The 20543-nt window shown below is 39.8% G+C and overlaps 1 protein-coding gene across 16 annotated transcripts in view; it reads left to right on the top strand.

Moving 5' to 3' along the window:
• Positions 1–20543, top strand: part of CDC14B (cell division cycle 14B) — a 128189-nt gene that overhangs the window by 43538 nt on the left and 64108 nt on the right. The window contains exon 2 of one of the 16 annotated variants that reach the window (XM_055579028.1): positions 9719–9865. The exons of the other annotated variants lie outside the window; for them this stretch is intronic. The gene's annotated coding sequence lies outside the window, so the exon portion shown is untranslated. The remainder of the gene's footprint in view (positions 1–9718; positions 9866–20543) is intronic. 16 annotated transcript variants of the gene reach the window in all.

The following is a 20543-nucleotide window of genomic DNA, read 5'->3' as shown; positions in this document are numbered from 1 at the left end:
TCAAGAACATGATAAGAGTTAACTTCAGGTTTTTTCCCAGGCATGTTTCTGTTTCTCAGGCAGGGTTGGAGCTCCAAAAAAAAGTATTTTAAAAAGCCAGCTTTTTTTTATTGCACGTGCAAAAAAAACTAGTTTTGCAATTTCAAAAAGATTTCATTTTAAGCGTTTCTCCAAAGTCTGAAGAATTTCGTGGTCATTCAGTGTCAAAAAATGTCTTCTGTCCTTTTTGTAGTCATAGTTTAAATGACTATGACTTTTAAATTTTAACCAAATTTAAACCAAAGAGTGTTCAAATTGCCTCTGATGACAGAGGCAGACTGTCTGATAAGATGTTCTCCCAGTAGGGATTGTGTCTCCAGGCAGGTGAGGTCTTCTCTTCAAGCAAAGAAAGCCTGTATATAAGGGACTTTTTAGGCTCTGGGGATCAAACTTATCCCCGGTTTTCCAAGATACAATTCAAAGGGGGTGGCTCTGGAAATACTAGGTCCCATCTGTAAGAGAGAAAAAAGCGATGCCCAGGGCCGTAGCTGTTTTCTACTGGCAGCGTCCCTCCTTGCTCTAGCTGGGGGTGGAGACAGATCTTCCCCCTAAGCTTCCTTCCCTGGCCAAAGTTAACCTGTCTCTTACTGACACGGGTGTCTCACTGTCATCCCTCCCTGTTCTACCACCGAGGCATGGTGGAGATGCACCAGGGGTAGACCTCATGGCATCCCAGACTGATGTACAGTTCCTCACCATTAAAACCTTTGCCTGATTTCTGCTTCTCCTCTGATGCCACCCGGAGTGGTATATGATAGCAAAAGAGGTGGTGAAGGGCTGGCCAGCAAGGAAAAAGTGATTTTTGTCCTTGAGCCATTAGGGCCAATCTTTCCAGTTCATTTCCACAGATTCTACAGAAAGAATGTCTAAGGAGTTGAGACAAAAGCCACCAGAGTGCCTCCTCTGGTCTGCTAACAGCCAGCATTACCAAAGGAAGAAAAGCCCACTGCACTTCCAATCTGACCAGATCCTAGGATTCCCGATCTGTGTCCTCAGAAGTCTCATAGTCACCAGCTGTGCCTCCATTCATATAGACCGGAGGAACAGGTGTGACAAGGACTCACTTTCAGGTTATGGGCCCCTGAGGCAGGCAGCTAAGAGAGCAACCTCTAGCCTGAGAGGTGTTCCTGGAGACAGAGCTCCTCCCAGCTCCCAAATGTGCTCCTGTCTGCAGTGCATGAAAAGACAATGCAGGTGTAAATTTTGGCTTCTAGCAAGACTAGGTGTTTTGCGACTGTCAATCCAAATTTGAGGTCTAAGTAATAGTACACAGTAACAGAATGGATTGCAAGTCCCTTGAAAGTCTGTGATTCCACAGATTAGGTTACTAGTTTCAATTCCCCAGGCAGTTACGAAATGGTCAAAGAGACCAGGAAAAGGTGACGGAGAAAGGAAGTTTGGTTCATATGCTTCTGAGTTAGTAGAGACTTTACAGTAAAAGAGCAAAAGAGTCCCAACTCTGAGTATTCTTACCTGTCTTGAAGATCCTGGCCGAGCCCCCAAGATGATAGCTTACGGTGAACAGTGCCACCGGATTCGTGGTCTCCAAAGGAGAAGATTTAACTCCGGGACCAAAGACAGTCACTCAGAGCTTTGTGTTGATTTTATTTAAAGTGAAAGTGACAGAAAAAACTTCTGACATAGACATCAGAAGCGGGCAGGAGAGTACCCACCTCACTAGTTTAAGTGGGGCCTTATAATACTTCTCAACTATCTGTTCAGTTCAGTTCAGTGATTTAGCTGTGTCTGACTGTTTTTGACTCCAAGGACTGCAGCACCCCAGGCTTCCCTGTCCATCACCATCTCCTGGAGCTTGCTCAAACACATGTCCATCGAGTCAGTGATGCCATCCAACCATGTCATCCTCTGTCCTCCTATTCTCCTCCAGCCTTCAGTCTTTCCCAGCATCAGGGTCTTTTCCAATGAGTCAGGTCTTCGCATCAGGTGGCCAAAGTATTGGAGCTTCAGAATCAATCCTTCCAATGAATATTCAGGATTGATTTCCTTTAGGATTGACTGATTTGATCTCCTTGCAGTCCAAGGGACTCTCAAGAGTCTTCAACACCACAGTTCAAAAGCATCAATTCTCTGGTGCTCAGCCTTCTTTATGGTCCAACTCTCACATCCGTACATGACTACTGGAAAAACCATAGCTTTGACTAGTTGGACCTTTGTTGGCAAAGTAATGTCTCTGCTTTTTAATATGCTGTCTAGGTTGGTCATAGCTTTTCTTCCAAAGAGCAAGTGTCTTTCAATTTCATGGCTGCAGTCACCATCTGCAGTGATTTTGGAGCCCAAGAAAATAAAGTCTGTCAGTGTTTCCACTATTTCCCCATCTATTTGCCATGAAGTGATGGGACCGGATGCCATAATCTTAGTTTTCTGAATGTTGAGTTTTAAGCCAACTTTTTCACTATCTTTCGCTTTCTTCAAGAGACTCTAGTTCCTCTTCTCTTTCTGCCATAGGGTGGTGTTATCTGCATATCTGAGGTTATTGGTATTTTCCCAGCAATTTTGATTCCAGCATGTGCTTCATCTAGCCCAGCATTTCTCATGATGTACTCTGTGTATAAGTTAAATAAGTAAGGTGACGATAACAGCCTTGGAGTACTCCTTTCCTGATTTGGAACCAGTCTGTAGTTTCATGTCCAGTTCTAACTGTTGCTTCTTGATCTGCATACAGATTTCTCAGGAGGCAGGTAAGGTGGTCTGGTATTCCCATTTCTTGAAGAATTTCCCACAGTTTGTTGTGATCCACACAGTCAAAGGCTTTGGCATAGTCAATAAAGCAGAAGTAGGTGTTTTTCTGGAACTCTTTTGCTTTTTCTATGATCTAACAGATGTTGGCAATTTGATCTCTGGTTCTTTTGCCTTTTCTAAATCTGGCTTGAACATCTTGAAGTTCTCAGTTCACGTACTGTTGAAGCCTGGCTTGGTGAATTTTAAGCATTACTTTGCTAGTGTGTGAGATGAGTGCAATTGCTCAGTAGTTTGAGCATTCTTTGGCATTGCCTTTCTTTGGGATTGGAATGAAAACTGACTTTTTCCAGTCCTGTGGCCACTGCTGAATTTTCCAAATTTTTTGGCATATTGAGTGTAGCACTTTCATAGTATCATCTATTAGGATTTGAAATAGCTCAACTGGAATTCCCTGATATCTCAGTTGGTAAAGAATCCACTTGCAATGCAGGAGACCCTGAGTCGATCTGTGAATCCAGAACATCTCCTTGGAGAAGGGATAGGCTACACGCTTCAGGATTCTTGTGCTTCCCTTGTGGCTCAGCTGGTAAAGAATCCGCCTGCAATGCAGGAGATCTGGGTTCGGTCCCTGGGTTGGGAAGATTGCCTGGAGAAGGGAAAGGCTACCCACTCCAATATTCTGGCCTGGAGAATTCCATGGACTGTATAGTCCATGGGGTCACAAAGAATTGAATGTGAGTGAGCGACTTTTACTTTTCAACTGGAATTCCATCAGCTCCACTAGCTTTGTTCATAGTGATGCTTCTTAAGACACTCTTGACTTCCCATTCCAGGATTCTGGCTCAAGGTTAGTAATCACACCATTGTGGTTATCTGGGTCAGTAAGATCTTTTTTGTATAGTTCTTCTGTGTATTCTTGCCACCTCTTCTTAATATCGTCTGCTTCTGTTAGGTCCATACCGTTTCTGTCCTTTATTGTGCCCATCTTTGCATGAAATGTTCCTTTGGTATCTCTAATTTTCTTGAGATCTCTAGTCTTTTTATCTGGAATAGATACAAAATGCCTCAAGGCTGTGAGAATTTTGCCTAGACCCTTTCCCATAACATGCATCCTGGGATGACATCAGCAGGAGATTAGCTAGAACAGGTTAACCCAGAGCTCAAGGCTATGAAAGTTTTACCCAGGCCTTCTCCCATAGCATTCACCCAAAGCTCAAAAAAAAGACATGTCCTTGAACAAGAGAAACTGCTGCCTGTGAGGCCTACTAATCTAAGTAAGGCAAGAGAATGTGAAAAAGAAAGAATATTTACCTTCTCCTTAAAGGGGCCTTAGGCCTGGACACCTTGTCAACCTGCCTAAGTTAACTCTCTCAAATCTCTTGTCCAGGGATGAAGGATAGACCAAGATAAGGAAGGATGGTGAAAGGTTATTAACAGGTTATTAACTCATTTTTCCATTTAAGAGTACTGCTGCTAATGCAGAGAAGGTGATGGCACCCCACTCCAGTCCTCTTGCCTGGAGAATCCCATGGATGTAGGAGCCTGGTGAGCTGCAGTCCATGGGGTTGCTAAGAGTCGGATATGACTGAGTGACTTCACTATCACTTTTCACTTTCATGCATTGGAGAAGGAAATGGCAACCCACTCCAGTGTTCTTGCCTGGAGAATCCCAGGGACAGAGGAGCCTGTTGGGCTGTGCTGTCTATGAGGTCGCACAGAGTCGGACACAACTGAAGCGACTTAGCAGCAGCAGCAGCAGCTGCTAATGCTTTATTTAAACTGTCTGCTGTTGTGATAGATCTCCTCCTGGCTGGAAATAGCTGTTGTTCCACCATACTTTGTATCAGGAAAGTAGGGAGGCTTGCAACTTATTTATTTGATTGCACCTGGTCTTAGTTGGGGCATGTGGGATCTAGTTCCCTGGAACCATGGATTTAACCCAGCCCCTTGCAATGGGAATGCAGAGCTACTGGACCACCAGGGAAGTCCCTGACAGGGAGATAGTGTTGGAAGATGAAAGACTTCCTTTCCTTAATCCGAGAAAAGTACATTTTCAATTATAAACGAACACCAAGATGTTCTAAAAACCTAAGTAAATCCTGATAAAGTAAAAATTTCCTTCACCATCTACTAATTCCAGTTCCATCTCCATAAGCAGTTTGGTAGGGGCATTCTTTCAGTTGCTTTTCTGTTTATTTTCATGCAAATAAATTTGCCTATGATTAGTTTTGCTTTATCATTTTTACATGTGTCTATTTGATCAAGTTTTTTTTTAATAATTTGTGGAAAAATTACTGTGGAAATATTTCATACTGATCTGCCTTACTAAGTCATTGTATGACTACCATAGTTTTAGATAATTATTCCCTTGTTGCTAACAATTATTATTATTTTTTGTCATTTCTATTTTTCTGACTTGCCTTTTCTATACTCAGTATTCTGTGGGATGGTTTGCAATTTTAAGCTATTTAATAGGAATTAAAAATATTTCTATAATGCATATTTCTGTTACATAAATTATAAATATTTTCTCCCAGTTACTTTTTAAAAATAACTTTATTTTTTTAATTTTTATTTTCATACTGTAGTTGATTTACAATGCTGTGTTAGTTCCAGATATACAGCAAAGTGATTCAGATAGACATATACACATATCCATTCTTTTTCAGATTCTTTTCCCATATAGGTTACTACAAAAGCCATATAGGTTATTAAAATAGATTGAGTAGAGTTGTCTGTTCAGTACAGTAGGTCCTTATTGATTATATATTTTATATATAGTAGTGTGAAGGACAGGGAAGCCTGGTCTACTGTAGTTCATGGGGTCAGACATGACTCAGCAACTGAACAACAACACTTCACTTAGTATGATAATCTCTAGGTCCCTCCATGTCGTTACAAATGGCATCATTTCATCCTTTTTTATGGCTCATATGCCATCGTATTGCGCATGCTAAGTTGCTTCAGTTGTGTTTGACTCTGCTACCCTATGGACTGTAGTCTTCCTCTATGAGATTCTCCAGGCAAGGATACTGGAGTGGGTTGTTGTGTCCTCCTCCTGTGATTGAACCTGCATCTCTTATGTCTCCTGCATTGGCAAGTGGGTTCTTTATCACTAGTGCCACCTGGGAAGCCCATGTATTAGGTTGGTGTAATTAGGTTGTATTCAGTTCAGTTCAGTTTAGTTGCTCAGTCATGTCTGACTCTTTGCAACCCCATGAATCGCAGCACACCAGGCCTCCCTGTCCATCACCAACTCCCAGAGTTCACTCAGACTCATGTCCATCGAGTCTGTGATGCCATCCAGCCATCCTCTGTCGTCCCCTTCTCCTGCCCCCAATCCCTCCCAGCATCAGGGTCTTTTCCAATGAGTCAACTCTTTGCATGAGGTGGCCAAAGTATTGGAGTTTCAGCTTCAGCATCAGTCCTTCCAATGAACACCCAGGACTGATCTCCTTTAGGGTGGACTGTTGGATCTCCTTGCAGTCCAAGGGACTCTCAAGAGTCTTCTCCAACACCACAGTTCAAAAGCATCAATTCTTCGGCACTCTGCTTTCTTCACAGTTGTATTAGGCAAATATAATTAGATTGTAATTAGTCTATGTATTAGGTTGGTGCAAATGTAATTGCAGTTTTTGTGTTGTTGAAATTTGCTATTTGATATTGAATACATTCTTAAATAAATGTGGTTATGGTATATCATTTTAATGTGCATTTCTTGCTTCATGTGTTTTTGCTAATGACTTATTACATGCTATTTATTTTAGACTATGGAAATGATTTTAGACAAAAAGCATATTCAAGCAATTTTCTTTTTTGACTTCAAAATGGGTTGTAAAGGAATGGAGACAGACAACTCACAACGTTTGGCCCAGGAACTGCTAATGAATATAGTGCAGCAATGGTTCAAGAAGTTTTGCCAAGGAGATGAGAGTTTTAAAGATGAGGAGTACAATTAAATAAATGTATATTTTAAAAAATTAAAAAAAAAAAATGAGTACAGTGGCTGGCCATTGAAAGTTGACAGTGACCAATTGAGAGCCATCATTAAGCTGATCCTCTTAAAACTACACGGGTAGTTTCCAAAGAACTCAACATTGGTGATTCTATGGTCTTTGGGCATTTGTGGCAAATTGGAAAGGTGAAAGGCTTAATAAGTGAGTGCCTCAGAAGCTGACTAGAAATCAAAAAAAAATTCTCGTTTTGAAGTGTTGTCTTCTCTTCTTATACGCAACAACAATGAACCATTTCTCGATTGTAATGTGTGACGAAAAGTGGATTTTATACAACTGTTGACCAACTCAGTGGTTGGACCAAGAAGAAGCTTCAAAGCTCTTTTCAAAGCCAAACTTGCACTAAAAAAGGTCTTGGGCACTGTTTGATGGTGTCTGATCCATGACAGCTTTCTGAATCCTGGAGAAACCATTGCATCTGAGAAATATGCTCAATAAATTGATGAGGTATACCAAAAACTGTAACACCTGCAGTTGATATTGGTCAACAGAAAGGGCCCAGTTCTTTTCCACAACAACACCTGACTGTATGTTGCACAACCAGTGCTTTACAAGTTGACCAAATTGGGCTATAAAATTTTGTCTCATCTGCCATATTCACTTGCCCTCTTGCCAACTGATTACCATTTCTTCAAGCATCTCAACAATTTTTTGCAGGGAAAATGCTTCCACAACCAGCAGGAGGCAGAAAATGCTTTCCAAGAGCATTTCCAAAATGATTTCCAAGTTGAATCCCGAAGAACAGATTTTTATGCTATAGGAATAAACCAACTTATTTCTCATTGGCAAAAATGTGTTGATTGTAATGATTCCTGTTTTGATTAATAAAGATGTGTTTGAGCTTAGTTGTAATGATTTTAAATTCACCATCTGAAACCACAGTTATTTTTGCACCAACCTAATATATATGCGCCACATCTTCTTTATCCCTTTTTTCTGTCGATGGACATTTAGGTTGTTTCCATGTCTTGGCTATTGTAAATAGTGCTGCGGTGAACCCTGGGGTGCATGTATCTTTTCAAATTATGGTTTTCTCAGGGTATACGATTAGGAGTGGAATTGCTGGATCATATGGTAGTTCTATACTTAGTTTTTTAAGGAACCTCTATACTGTTCTCCATAGTAGTTGTACCAATTAACATTCCCATCAACACTATAGGAGGGTTTCCTTTCTCCACACCCTCTCCAGCATTTATTATTTGTAGATTTTTTAATGATGGCCATTTTGACCAGTGTGAGGTGATACTGCATTGTGGTTTTGATTTGCATTTCTTTACTAATTCGTGATTTTGAGCATCTTTTCATGTGTCTCCTGGTCAGCTGTATGTTGTCTTTGGAAAAATGTCTATTTAGAGCTTCTGCCCATTTTTCTATTAGTTTGTTTGTTTTTATATTGAGCTGCATGAGCTGTTTGTACACTTTGGAGATTAATCCCTTGAAGTTGCTTTGTCTGCAAATATTTTCCTAAATTCTGTGGATTGTCTGTTTGCTTTGGTTTCCTTTGTTAAACAAGACCTTTTAAGTTTGATTAGGTCCCATTTGTTTTTATTTATTTTCATTACTCTAAGAGGTGGGTCCAAAAAGATAATTGCTGCAATTTATGTCAGAGTCTTCTTTGTATATTTTCCTCTAAAAGTTTTCCGCCTTAACACTTATGTTTTTAATCCATTTTGAGTTAATTTTTGTATATGGTGTTAGAGAATATTCTAATTTCTTTCTTTTACATGTAGCTCTCCCATCTTCCCACACCACTTACTGAAGAGATGGTCTTTTCTCCATTGTATGTTCTTGCCTCATTTGTCATAGATTAGTTGACTATAAGTGCATGGATTTATCTCTGGGCTTTCTATCCTGTTCCAGTGATCTACATTTTTGTTTTGGTGCTTGTATCATACTGTTTTGATGACTGTAGCTTTAAAGTATAGTCTAAAGTCAGGGAGCCTGATTCCTCTAGCTCCATTTTTCTTTCTTAGGACTGCTTTGGTTATTAGGGTTTTTGTGTTTTGATATAAGTTTTAAAAAAATTTCCAGTTCTGTGAAAAATACTCTTGGTAATTTGATAGACATTGCATTGAATATATATATTGCCTTGAGTATTATAGTCATTTGGACAACAGTGATTCCTCCAATCCAAGAGCATGGTATATCTTTCTATCTGTTTGTGTAGTCTTCTGTTTCTTTCATCAGGGTCTTATAATTTTTCAGAGTACACATTTTTGCCTCCTTAGATAGGTTTATTCTTAAGTATTTTAGTCTCTTTGATAGGATGGTAAAAGGGATTGTTTCCTTAGTATTTCTTTCTGATCTTTCATTGTTAGCATATAGAAATGCAAAAGATTGTGTATTAATGTTATACCCTTTAACCTTAGCCAGTTCATTGATGAAGTCTAGTAGCTTTCTGGTAGCATCTTCAGGATTTTTTATTAATTTGTATAGTATCATGTCATCTGCAAATAGTGGCAGTTGTACGTCTTTTCCACTTTGAATTCTTTTCCAGTAAATTCCCTACATATGAACTACAAGAGCATGTTTACAAGTCCAGTTTGTTGATAAGCCCAACAAAGTTAGCCTACATACCCAACTAATACAACTGGCTATATAGTACTGTAGTGTAATAGGTTTATAATACTTTTCACACAAATAATATATAAAAAACAAAAAATAAAGAAAACATTTTTATTCTCACAGTAAAGAACCTTGAAAAATACAGTAGTACAGTACAACAGTTAGCACACAGGGGCTGGCATTGAGTGAACAGGCAAGAAGAGTTACTGACTGGAGGGGGGATGCAGAGTGGGAGATGGCAGAACTGAAGAATCAGCAGCAACAGGAGATGCAGTTTCACTCACGCTTGACATTAGTAGCACAGGTTCTGGTTCCTTGCTGGATTCAATTCTGTCTGCCCTTTTGAAAAAAACAAATCCAATGATGTCTGAGTGGTAGCTCTTTTTTTTTTCTCATCACAGATGACACTGTTGCACTGGATTGTATTTTGAGTGGCTGCTGCGTCTTTCATGTACCATTCTACATTTGTGTCCTGAGCCTCAAAAACTGACAGTACCTCCTCAAATAAAGAAAATCCCCTTGCATCATGAATCTCTTTGCTTCTTCAGGTACTACTTCTTCCTCTTGTCTCTCCATCCTTTCTCTGGGTCTCCAGTTCTACCAGGTCTTCATCAGTAAGCTCCTTGTGTTGTACAGCAAGGAGTTCAGTGTTACAAGAACAAGCAACATCTACCATCTTTTCACCTTGCTCCACTCTCTCAATTATTTTCACTTTTGTTTCCATCGTTATCGCTTGGCACTTCTTACAGTACCAGTTACATCACTGCTGCTTTTATGCTTGCTCCCAGATGTCCTGGGCCTGAAGCAAAGATACTGCACTGCTGTGCTGTATACAGTACTGCACAGTATAAAGTACACAAACGCACATCCACTTGTAGAGAATGCATGCAAGTGACAATGCATGCCCGACATGAACAAACTTACATGATTTGACATGTGAATACATTTGCATCTTTGAAAGCTCACAGCTTTGAAGGTTTGTATGTAGCAGACTTAATGTATTTTTTTTTCCCCTCTGATGGCCATGGCTGGTAGGTAGTTCTAGAACTATGTTGAATAATGTGGCAAGAGTGGACATCCTTATCTTTTTCCTGCTCTTAGAGGAAATACATTCAGATTTTCACCATTGGGTATGATGTTAGCTGTGGGTTTGTTGTAAATGGCCTTTATTATCATTGAGGTAGATCCCTCTATGCCCACTTTATGGAGAGTGGGCATTTATCATAATTTATCATAAATTTATCATAATTTATCATAAATTAGGGTGTTGAATTTTTAGTAGAAGCTTTTTCTGTATCTGTTGAGATGATCATAACGGTTTTTATACTTCAAGTTGTTAATATGGTGTATTACACTGACTAATTTGCGGATATTGAAAAATCCTTGCATCCCTGGGATAAATCCCATTGGATCATGGTGTATGAACCTTTTATTCTATTGTTTGATTTGGTTTGTTAGTGTTTTGTTGAGAATTTTTGCACTTGTATACAGCAGTGATATTGGGCTGTAATTTTCTCTTTTTTGTGTGGTGTCTTTGACTTGTTTTGGTCTCAGGGTAATGGTTTCAGGCCTCCTAAAATGAGTTTTGGAGTGTTCCTTCTTCAGCAATTTTTGAAAAGTTTCAGAAGGATAGGTGTTAACTTTTCTCTAATGTTTGATACAATTTGCTTGTGGAGCCATCTGGTCCTGGACTTTTGTTTGTTGTAAGTTTTTTAGCCACAGTTTCAATTTCAGCACTTGTGATTGAGCTGTTTGTATTTTCTATTTCTTTCTGGTTCAGTCTTGGAAGATTGTACCTTTCTAAGAATGTGTCCATTTCCTTCTAGGTTAAATAACATTTAGATTTATAGAAACATTACAAAGATAGTACAGAGTATTCCTGTATACTCTTCACCCAGTTTTAGTTTCCTTGAATATTATCACTTGAATTAATTTGCTCGGGTTGCCATAATAAGAAATATGCACTCACTGGCTTAAACAACAGAAATTTATTTTCTCACAGATCTAGAGGTTGGAATTCCAAGAGCAAGGTGCCAGCAAGATTCATTTCTGGTGCCTTCTTGCTGTGACCTCATGTGGCCTTATCTCTGTGCTTACATTCCTGGTGTCTTTTCCTCTTCTTATAAGGGCACCAGTCCTATTGGATGAGGGCCCCACGCTTACAATCTCATTTAACCATAATTACCTCTTTAAAAGGGCTTTCCTGGTGGCTCAGATGGTAAAGAATCTGAATGCAGTGCCAGTGACCTGGGTTTGATCCCAAGGTTGGGACAATTCCCTGGAGAAGGGCATGGCAACCCACTCCAGTATTGTTGCCTAGAGAATTCCATGGACAGAGGAGCCCACTGAGATCCAGTGCATGGGGTTGCAAAAAGTCAAACAGGATTGAGTGACTAACACCTCTTAAAAAGCCCTGTCTCTAAAGACAGGCATATTGAGGACTAGGACTTCAACACATGAATTTGAGGCAGGGAACACAATTCAGTCCATAACGTCATGCTGTATTACTGTGGGACATTAAGAAACCAATACTGGTTGATATGTTATTGATATACTATTACATATAGTCTAGGCTTTATTCACATTTCCCTAATTTTCCCATTAATGCCCTTTTTCTATTCCAGGATTTAATCTAGGATGCCACATTGCATTTAGTTGTCATCTCCTTAGCCACCCCTAAGGTCCATGACAATTTCTCAGTTGTGTTTTACATGACATTGACAGTTTTGATGAGTACTGGGCAGGTATTTTATAGAATGCCCCTCAAATTTTCTGTGATATAGATAGCATATGGGGAATGATGTCAGATTCATGGTCTCCAAAGAAGAAGATTTAGCTTTGGGACCAGGGACCAGGCTTGATCACTCAAGAGCTTTTGTGTAGCAGAGTTGTATTAACGTGAAAAAGGGACAGGGAAAGCTTCTGACTAGACATCAGAAGGGGTACTGAGAGTGCCCCCATTTCACTAGTCTTATCAAGGCCTCATATACTTTTACCAGACCTGCTCCCGCAACATACATCTTAAATTAACAAGATTAGAACTAACAATAGAAAGGTCTTACCAGACCCACTCCCACAATATGTATATATCTCTTAAGATAACAAGATTAGTCAGAAAACATTCTTGTTAAGGAGGAAATGTTCTGGAGCAAGATACATTGTTATAATGACTAAAACAAAGCAATGTAGAAAAAAGTTTGTCTTTTTCTCCTTGAGAGCCCCAGACCTCTTTCTCCTTCTTGAGGGTTCCAGACCCCTTTCTCCTCTTCAGGGACCCCGGACTTCTTATCAGCTTACCTAGGAACTGACTCTCTCAATATTTTCTAATGACTAGACTGGATTTTTGGAATAAAATACTGCAGAGGAAAAGTGCCCTTCTCATTATATCATATCAGGGGGACATGACATCCACATGATATCTTTGGTGAATTATGAACACTTGGTTAAAGTAGTGTTGACAGGTTCCTCTGTGAAGTTGCTAATGTTCCCTTTCCATGCTATATTTTTTGGAAGCCAGTCACTAAGTCCAACCCATACTCAAAAAGATGGGGGGAGTTAAGCTCTAACTCTTAGAAGGAAGTATCTACATATATTATTTGGAATACTTATGTAAGGAAGGGAGAAGGCAATGGCACCCCACTCCAGTACTCTTGCCTGGAAAATCCTGTGGACGGAGGAGCCTGGTAGGCTGCAGTCCATGGGGTCGCTAAGAGTTGGACACGACTGAGCGACTACCCTTTCACTTTCACACACTGGAGAAGGAAATGGCAACCCACTCCAGTGTTTTTGCCTGGACGGGGGAGCCTGGTGCGCTGCTGTCTGTGGGGTCTCACAGAGTTGGACACGACTGAAGCGACTACCCTTTCACTTGCACACACTGGAGAAGGAAATGGCAACCCACTCCAGTGTTTTTGCCTGGACGGGGGAGCCTGGTGCGCTGCTGTCTGTGGGGTCGCACAGAGTCGGACACGACTGAAGCGACTTAGCAGCAGCAGCAGCATGTAAGGAAGATTTGTCTCTCTTTCATTTTATTCAATAACTTTTATATCAGCTTGTATTCATGTGTATTTATTTTTTACTTTGGGTTATAATCCATATTCAAAAGCAGAGACATTACTTTGACAACAAAGGTTTGTCTAGTCAAGGCTATGGTTTTTCCTGTGGTCATGTATGGATGTGAGAGTTGGACTGTGAAGAAGGCTGAGCGCCGAAGAATCGATGCTTTTGAACTGTGGTGTTGGAGAAGACTCTTGAGAGGCCCTTGGACTGCAAGGAGATCCATCCAGTCCATTCTGAAGGAGATCAGCCCTGGGATTTCTTTGGAAGGAATGATGCTAAAGCTGAAACTCCAGTACTTTGGCCACCTCATGCGAAGAGTTGACTCATTGGAAAAGACTCTGATGCTGGGAGGGATTGGGGGCAGGAAGAGAAGGGGATGACAGAGGATGAGATGGCTGGATGGCATCACTGACTCGATGGATGGGAGTCTGGGTGAACTCCGGGAGTTAGTGATGGACAGGGAGGCCTGGCGTGCTGTGATTCATGGGGTTGCAAAGAGTCGGACATGACTGAGTGACTGAACTGAACTGATAATCCAGTATTATGTACTTCATTGCTCAAATTTTTCAGCTTTGGCTGTTAGGAGTTTTTTCAGGTTGGATCCTGTATCCCACTCTCCTCCCACCCCCTTCTAAAAATGTTTTAATGGTTTCTTTTATAAATTTATCAAATCATTTTTCTTATAGCTTGTGCATATTATGTCTTTGTTTAAGACTTAAAGATATATGTCATTAGGATAAGGCTAGGTTATGTTATGATGACAACCCCAACATCTTAATGTCATGTAAGGAGTAAAGGTTTATTTTTTGTTCATGATGCATATCTGTCATTGGTTAAGTAAGACCTGTTATAAATCTTCTTACTTTATGACCCAGGCTGTTAGAGCACAGCTACTACACATAAAACTTTTTATTGAGTATAACATGAAAGTGAAAGTGAAGTCGCTTAGTCTTGTCCAACTTTTTGCGACCCCACGGGACTATAGCCCACCAGGCTCCTCTGTCCACGGGATTCTCCAGGCAAGAGTACTGGAGTGGGTTGCCATTTCCTTTTCCAGAGGATCTTTCTGACCCAGGGATTGAACCCAGTCTCCTGCATTGTAGGCAGACGCTTTATGGTCTGAGCCACTAGGGAAGAATATCATAATGAAGTCTAATTTATTTTATGAAAGTGAAAGTGTTAGTCACTCAGTTCTGTCCAACTCTTCTGACCTCATGGACTGTAGTCCACCAGGCTCTTCTATTTATGGAATTCTCCAGGTAAGAATACTGGAGTAGATAGCCATTCCTTTTTCCAAGGGATCTTCCTGAACCTGACCCAGAGATTGAACTCTGGTCTCCTGCATTGCAGGCAGATTCTTTACCATTTGAAAGTGAACTCACTCAGTTGTGTCTAACTCTTTGTGACTCCATGGACTGTAGCCCACCAGGCTTCTCCATCCATGGGGTTTTCCAGGCAAGAATACTGGAGTGGGTTGCCATTTCCTTCTCCAGGGGATCTTCCCCGCCCAGGGATCGAACCCAGGTCTCCTGCATTGAAGACAGACGCTTTACCCTCTGAGCCACCAGAGAAGTCCTACTGTTTTACCATTTGAGCCACCTTATAATATATACATATATCTATAATGGAGTAGGGCAAGGCAACGCACTCCAGTATTCTTGCTTGAGAATCCCATGGACAGAGGAGCCTGGCAGGCTGTGGTCCATAGGGTCGCAAAGAGTTGGAACCGACTTAGAAATGACTTAGCATGCATGCCTGCATATCTATAATATGTGTAGTAATAATTCATACACAGAAATTTGTACAAAGTGAACAACTTGGTAGACAGGTTTGTACATCATGGATAAATAACTAGCACATAGATTGAGAAAGAGAACATCATACCCCAGAATCTACCCCTTTGAGCTCTTTCCTAGTCACTCCCCTTCCAAGGATAAACACATTTTTAATTGCCAAAGATTTGTCTGGCTTTGAAATCTATATGAATGTAATCATACTTTATGTACTCTTGTTTGGCTTTTTTCACTGACCAGTATATTGGTGAGAATCATCCATGATATTGTGCACAGTTCATCCATTCATTCTTTTTGTTATATAATATTCTACTGTAAGAAAGTACCGCAGTGTTTCTGTCCACAGTTTCTGGACATTTAGTTTGTGTTCAGTTTTGGCTATTACAAGTAATGATTCTGTGAACCACTGTTTGCCCCTTTCTTGGTGAGCATGTGTATACATTTTTGCTGTATCTGTCCTTAGAAGTGGAATTTTGCCCCCCCTGCCCCAAGTCAGAAGGTGTGTGATGTTCACTCCTTATAAATACCAGTTTTCTAAAGTGGATGTATTCTGATATTATCTTGATAGCTGCTGGTCAGAGGGAGAGGTCTATAGAGGTTTTTGTACCATCAATTAAGTGAACTGACCCAGAAGTGATGAATTTCACCTCTGCTCATTTAATCTCAAAGGAGTGAGGACAAGCCTACCATGGCCTAGAATACAGGGAACCAGAACTATTATGTTCAGCTTTTTAATCCAGGTAGATGTGTGTGTGTGTGTGTGTGTGTGTGTGTGTCAATGTTTTAACAGAGGGAGGCTTTTTTTAGGCAGATGAATTTCTTTAGATTTTTATTTAAGCAAATACCACAGATTTTAATATGAATTCTTACTGAGATTGTTACATAATTTGTGTTGAATTGTCTTTTAATTTCCCTTTGTTGCAAGTTATGTAGAAACAGGTTTTAAATATTTTCAGGTTGATAGATTTTTGCTTGTTTTATGGTATTTTCATCAATAAACTTCAAATTTTCTTGTACTGCATTAATTGTATGATCTGTAAGTATGATCTTTGCTTTCCTGAATTTGTTGTGATTTCCTTGTAACCTAGTATGCAATGACTTCAGTGAATACCCTATTTTTGAAAATTTTGTGCTCTCTGTTGAAAGTGATTCTCTTTATTTACTAGATCAAGCTTCTAATTCCTTATTTTATGTTTTGGAGGGGTGTTAGCCTATTATTATGACTTTACTAATTTTTCCTGTTTTCACTAGTTTTGTGTTATAGATTTAAAATGTTTAAGATGTGTGATTGTTGTAATCTCTTGGTAGATTATGTAATTGTGAAGCATCTTTGTCTTTATTGCTTTTTGCTGTAAATTCTATGTCATCCATTGTTGATATTGCTATACCTGCTCTTTTTCCTAGCAACTGTGTAATGTATCATTTTCTATCCTTAAAACACTTTCTGTATGGTTCTGTTTTAATTGTCTCTGTAAATATATAGGCTGAATTTGTATTTGTTTATTTATTTAGCGGAGCCAGGTATTAGTTGTGGCATGCGGGATCTTTCGTTGCAGCACGTAGGTTCTCTAGTTGTGGTACAGGCCCAGTAGTTGAGTTGCAGTGTGCTTTTACTTGTTGTATGGCATGTAGGATCTTAGTTCCCCAACCAGGGATCCAACCCGTGTCCCCTGCATTGCAAGGTGGATTCTTAACCACTGGACCACCAGGGAAGTCTCTATGTTGAATTTTTTAAATTCAACTTGAAAAAAATTTAATAGGTGAATTTAAATATTTTGCATGTTTTATTCTTACTGATATGTTTGGAATTATTTTGTTTTCTGATTGCCATGTTTCTTCTTAGTGTTTGATGCCTTGATCATGTTTTCTTAGTTTTATTTTTTCACTTGCTCCAGCGATTTGAAAGGTATGAAAACTTTATAATTCTTCTTTCTAAAAATTTATTTATAAAATATTTTAGAAATACAGGTGAATATGGAGACTGACATATTATTGGGGGAGGATGTCTGGAGCATCTTTAGACAAGATTACTCTTCCCCATTTTGTTCTGGAGTTGATTGAGGAACATAGGAGTTAAACAGATAAAAAATTAAATGTAAACTTTATTACTGATAACATTATGGAGCTTGGTTTATACCTATGTACATTTATATCTGTAAGCTAGTGGAATTACTTACACAAGCAGTCACTGGCATATTGGGCAGCCCCAGGGATAAATTCCAGATGATGCATCTGCAAATTGGTGGAGCCTCCATCATCTTGAATCCTTGGGTTACTGTGCAGAATAGAGCCTCCTCCACTGCAGCATCTGGGCTGGACATGCAGCACCAGAAAGAAATGGCCTCTTTTGTAAATTAAATCATAAAGATTTAAGAGTTGTTTTTTGCCATACATTATTCTGACTAATAAAGTCAACTTATAGGGCATAGAGCAGACCAAAACCATACTCACTCTAGGTAGGTAAGAAAAAGAGGAGCAAGGTAGGACAATGAGGTTTCTTCTTTTGTGAATTTCTTAGTCCCAACCTCTGCCCATTTGTTTGTTGGGAGTGTTAGCTTTTTATCTTTGATTTATAGTTCTTTGTAAATTCTAAATACTAATCTTTTGTTGCTTTCATGCATTGTACCTGTCTTCCTGGACTGTGAGTTACCTTTTTAAATTTTGTTTTTGGGGTCTTAAAAGCAGAAGCATTAAATCTTCATATAATCAAATTTCTCAATCTTTTGCTTTATATTTTAGACTTGTTTTTTTGTTTTTATTTTTTTAAATCCATCTCTACCCCACTGTTTGAGTTACTTTTCTATATTTTCTTCTAGGACTTGTAAAACTTTTCTTCTTATAGTTAGGCTTTTACAAAAATTTTTTTACTTAGTATTTATTTGGCTGCTGTGGGTCATAGTTGTGGTATGAGAACTCTTACTTGTGGCATGTGGAATATAGTTCCCAGACCAGGGATCTAACCTGAGCCCTCTGCATTGGGAGCACAGAGTCTTAGCCACTGGACCACCAGGAAAGTCCCTAGCTAGGCTTTTTTTTTTTTTTTTTTTTTTCTTTTTCTTCTTTGGTGTGTGGTGGCCTGTGGTGTGATAAAGATAGAATTTCCTCCCTCCTTCCACCCTAGACAATGTTACTCTTGTTGTTCAGTCCCTAGTCCAGTCAATCTCTTTGCAACCCCATGGACTGCAGCACGCCAGGCTACCCTGTCCTTCACTATATCCTGGAGTTTGCTCAAACTCATGTCCATTGAGTCAGTGATGGCATCCAACCATCTCATCCTCTGTTGGCCCCTTCTTCTCCTGCCCTCAATCTTTCCCAACATCAGGGTTTTTTCCAATGAGTCAGCTCTTCTCATCAGGTGGCCAAAGTATTGGAACTTTGGCTTCAGCATTAGTCCTTCCAATGAATTTTCAGGGTTGATCCTTTAGGATTGACTGGTTTGATCTTACAGTCCAAGGGACTCTCAAAAGTCTTCTCAAGTTCTTTGATAATCAGCTTTCTTTATGATTCAACTCTCACATCTGCACATGACTACTGGAAAAAATCATAGTTTTGACTGTGGACCTTTGTCAGTAAAGTAATATCCCTGCTTTTTAATATGCTGTCTAGGATTGTCATAGCTTTTCTTCCAAGGAACAAGCATCTTTTAATTTTGTGGCTGCAGTCACAGTCTGCAGTGATTTTGAAGCCCAAGAAAATAAAACCTGTCATATTTCCATTTTTTCCCCATCTGTTTGCCATAATGTGATGGGACCGGAGGCCATGATCTTCATTTTTTGAATGTTGAGTTTTAAGCCAGCTTTTTCACTCTCCTCTTTCACTTTCATCAAGAGGCTCTTTAGTTCCTCTTCACTTTCTGGCTTTAGGGTAGTATCATCTGCATATGTAAGGTTATTGATATTTCTCCTAGCATCCTGATTCCAGCTTGTGATTCATCCAGCATGATGTACTCTGCATTTTGTTGTTGTTCAGTCGCTCAGTCGTGTCTGACACTTTGTGACCCAATGAACTGCAGCATGCCTGGCTTCCCTGTCCTTCAGTATCTCTCAGAGTTGGCTCAAACTCATGTCCATTGAGTTGGTGAGGCCATCCAACCATCTCATCCTCTGTTGCCCACTTCTCCTCCTCCCCTCAGTCTTTCTCAGCATTAGGGTCTTTTCCAATGAATCAGGTCTTCAAATCAGGCGGCCAAAGTTTTGGAGCTTCAGCTTCAGCACCAGTCCTTCCAATGAGCATTCAGGGCTGAATTCCTTTAGATTGACTGATTTGATCTCCTTGCAGTCCAAGAGACTCTCAAGAGCTTTTTCCAGCACCATAATTCAAAACCATCAGTTCTTCAGCCATCAGCCTTCGTTATGGTCCAACTCTCACATCCATACATGACTACTGGAAAAACCATAGCTTTGACTATACAGATCTTTGTCAGCAAAGTGATGTCTTTGCTTTTTAATACGTTGTTTAGGTTTGTCATAGATATTCCAAGGAGCAAGCATCTTTTAATTTCATGGCTGTATTGATTTTGATATCAATCTTCTGCATTGATTTTGGAGCCCAAGAAAATGAAATCTGACACTGTTTCCACATTTTCCTCATCTTTTACCAAGAAGTGTTAGGACTGGATACCATAACCTTAGTGTTTTGAATGTTGAGTTTTAAGCTAGCTTTTTCCACTCTCTTCTTTCACTTTCAAGAGGCTTTTTAGTTCCTCTTCACTTTCTGTCATTAAAGTGGTATCTGCATATCTGAAGTTGTTGATATTTCTTCCAGTAATTTTGATTCCAACTTCTGATTCATCCAGCCTGGCATTTTGCATGATGTTCTCTGCATATAAGTTAAATAAGCAGGGTGACAATATACAGCCTTGACATACTCCTTTCCCAATTTGGAACCAGTCCATTGTTCCATGTCCAGTTCTAACTGTTGCTTCTTGTCCTGCATACAGGTTTCTCAGGAGGCAGGTAAGGTGGTCTAGTATTTCCATCTCATTAAGAATATTCCACAGTTTGTTGTGATTCACACAGTCAAAGGCTTTAGCATAGTCAATGAAGCAGAAGTAGATGTTTCTTTGGAACTCTCTTGCTTTTTCAGTGATCCAGTGGATGTTGGCTATTTGATCTCTGATTCCTCTGCCTTTTCTAAATGCAGCTTGTACATATGGGTGTTCTCGGTTCACGTGCTGCTGAAGCCTAGCTTGCAGGATTTTGAGCATAATCTTGATGGCATGAGTGCAATTGTACAGTAATTTGAACATTCTTTGGCATTGCTTTTCTTTGGGATTGGAATGAAAACTGACCTTTTCCAGTCCTTTGGCCACTGCTGAGTTTTCTGAATTTTCTGGTATAATGCGTGCGACACTTTAACAGCATCATCTTTTAGG

Source organism: Bubalus kerabau, chromosome 4 (genome assembly GCF_029407905.1).
Source record: "Bubalus kerabau isolate K-KA32 ecotype Philippines breed swamp buffalo chromosome 4, PCC_UOA_SB_1v2, whole genome shotgun sequence".
Taxonomy (NCBI): Eukaryota; Metazoa; Chordata; class Mammalia; order Artiodactyla; family Bovidae; genus Bubalus; species Bubalus kerabau.
The sequence above is the reverse complement of the archived record's forward strand: the minus strand, read 5'-3'. Positions and strand labels throughout refer to the sequence as shown.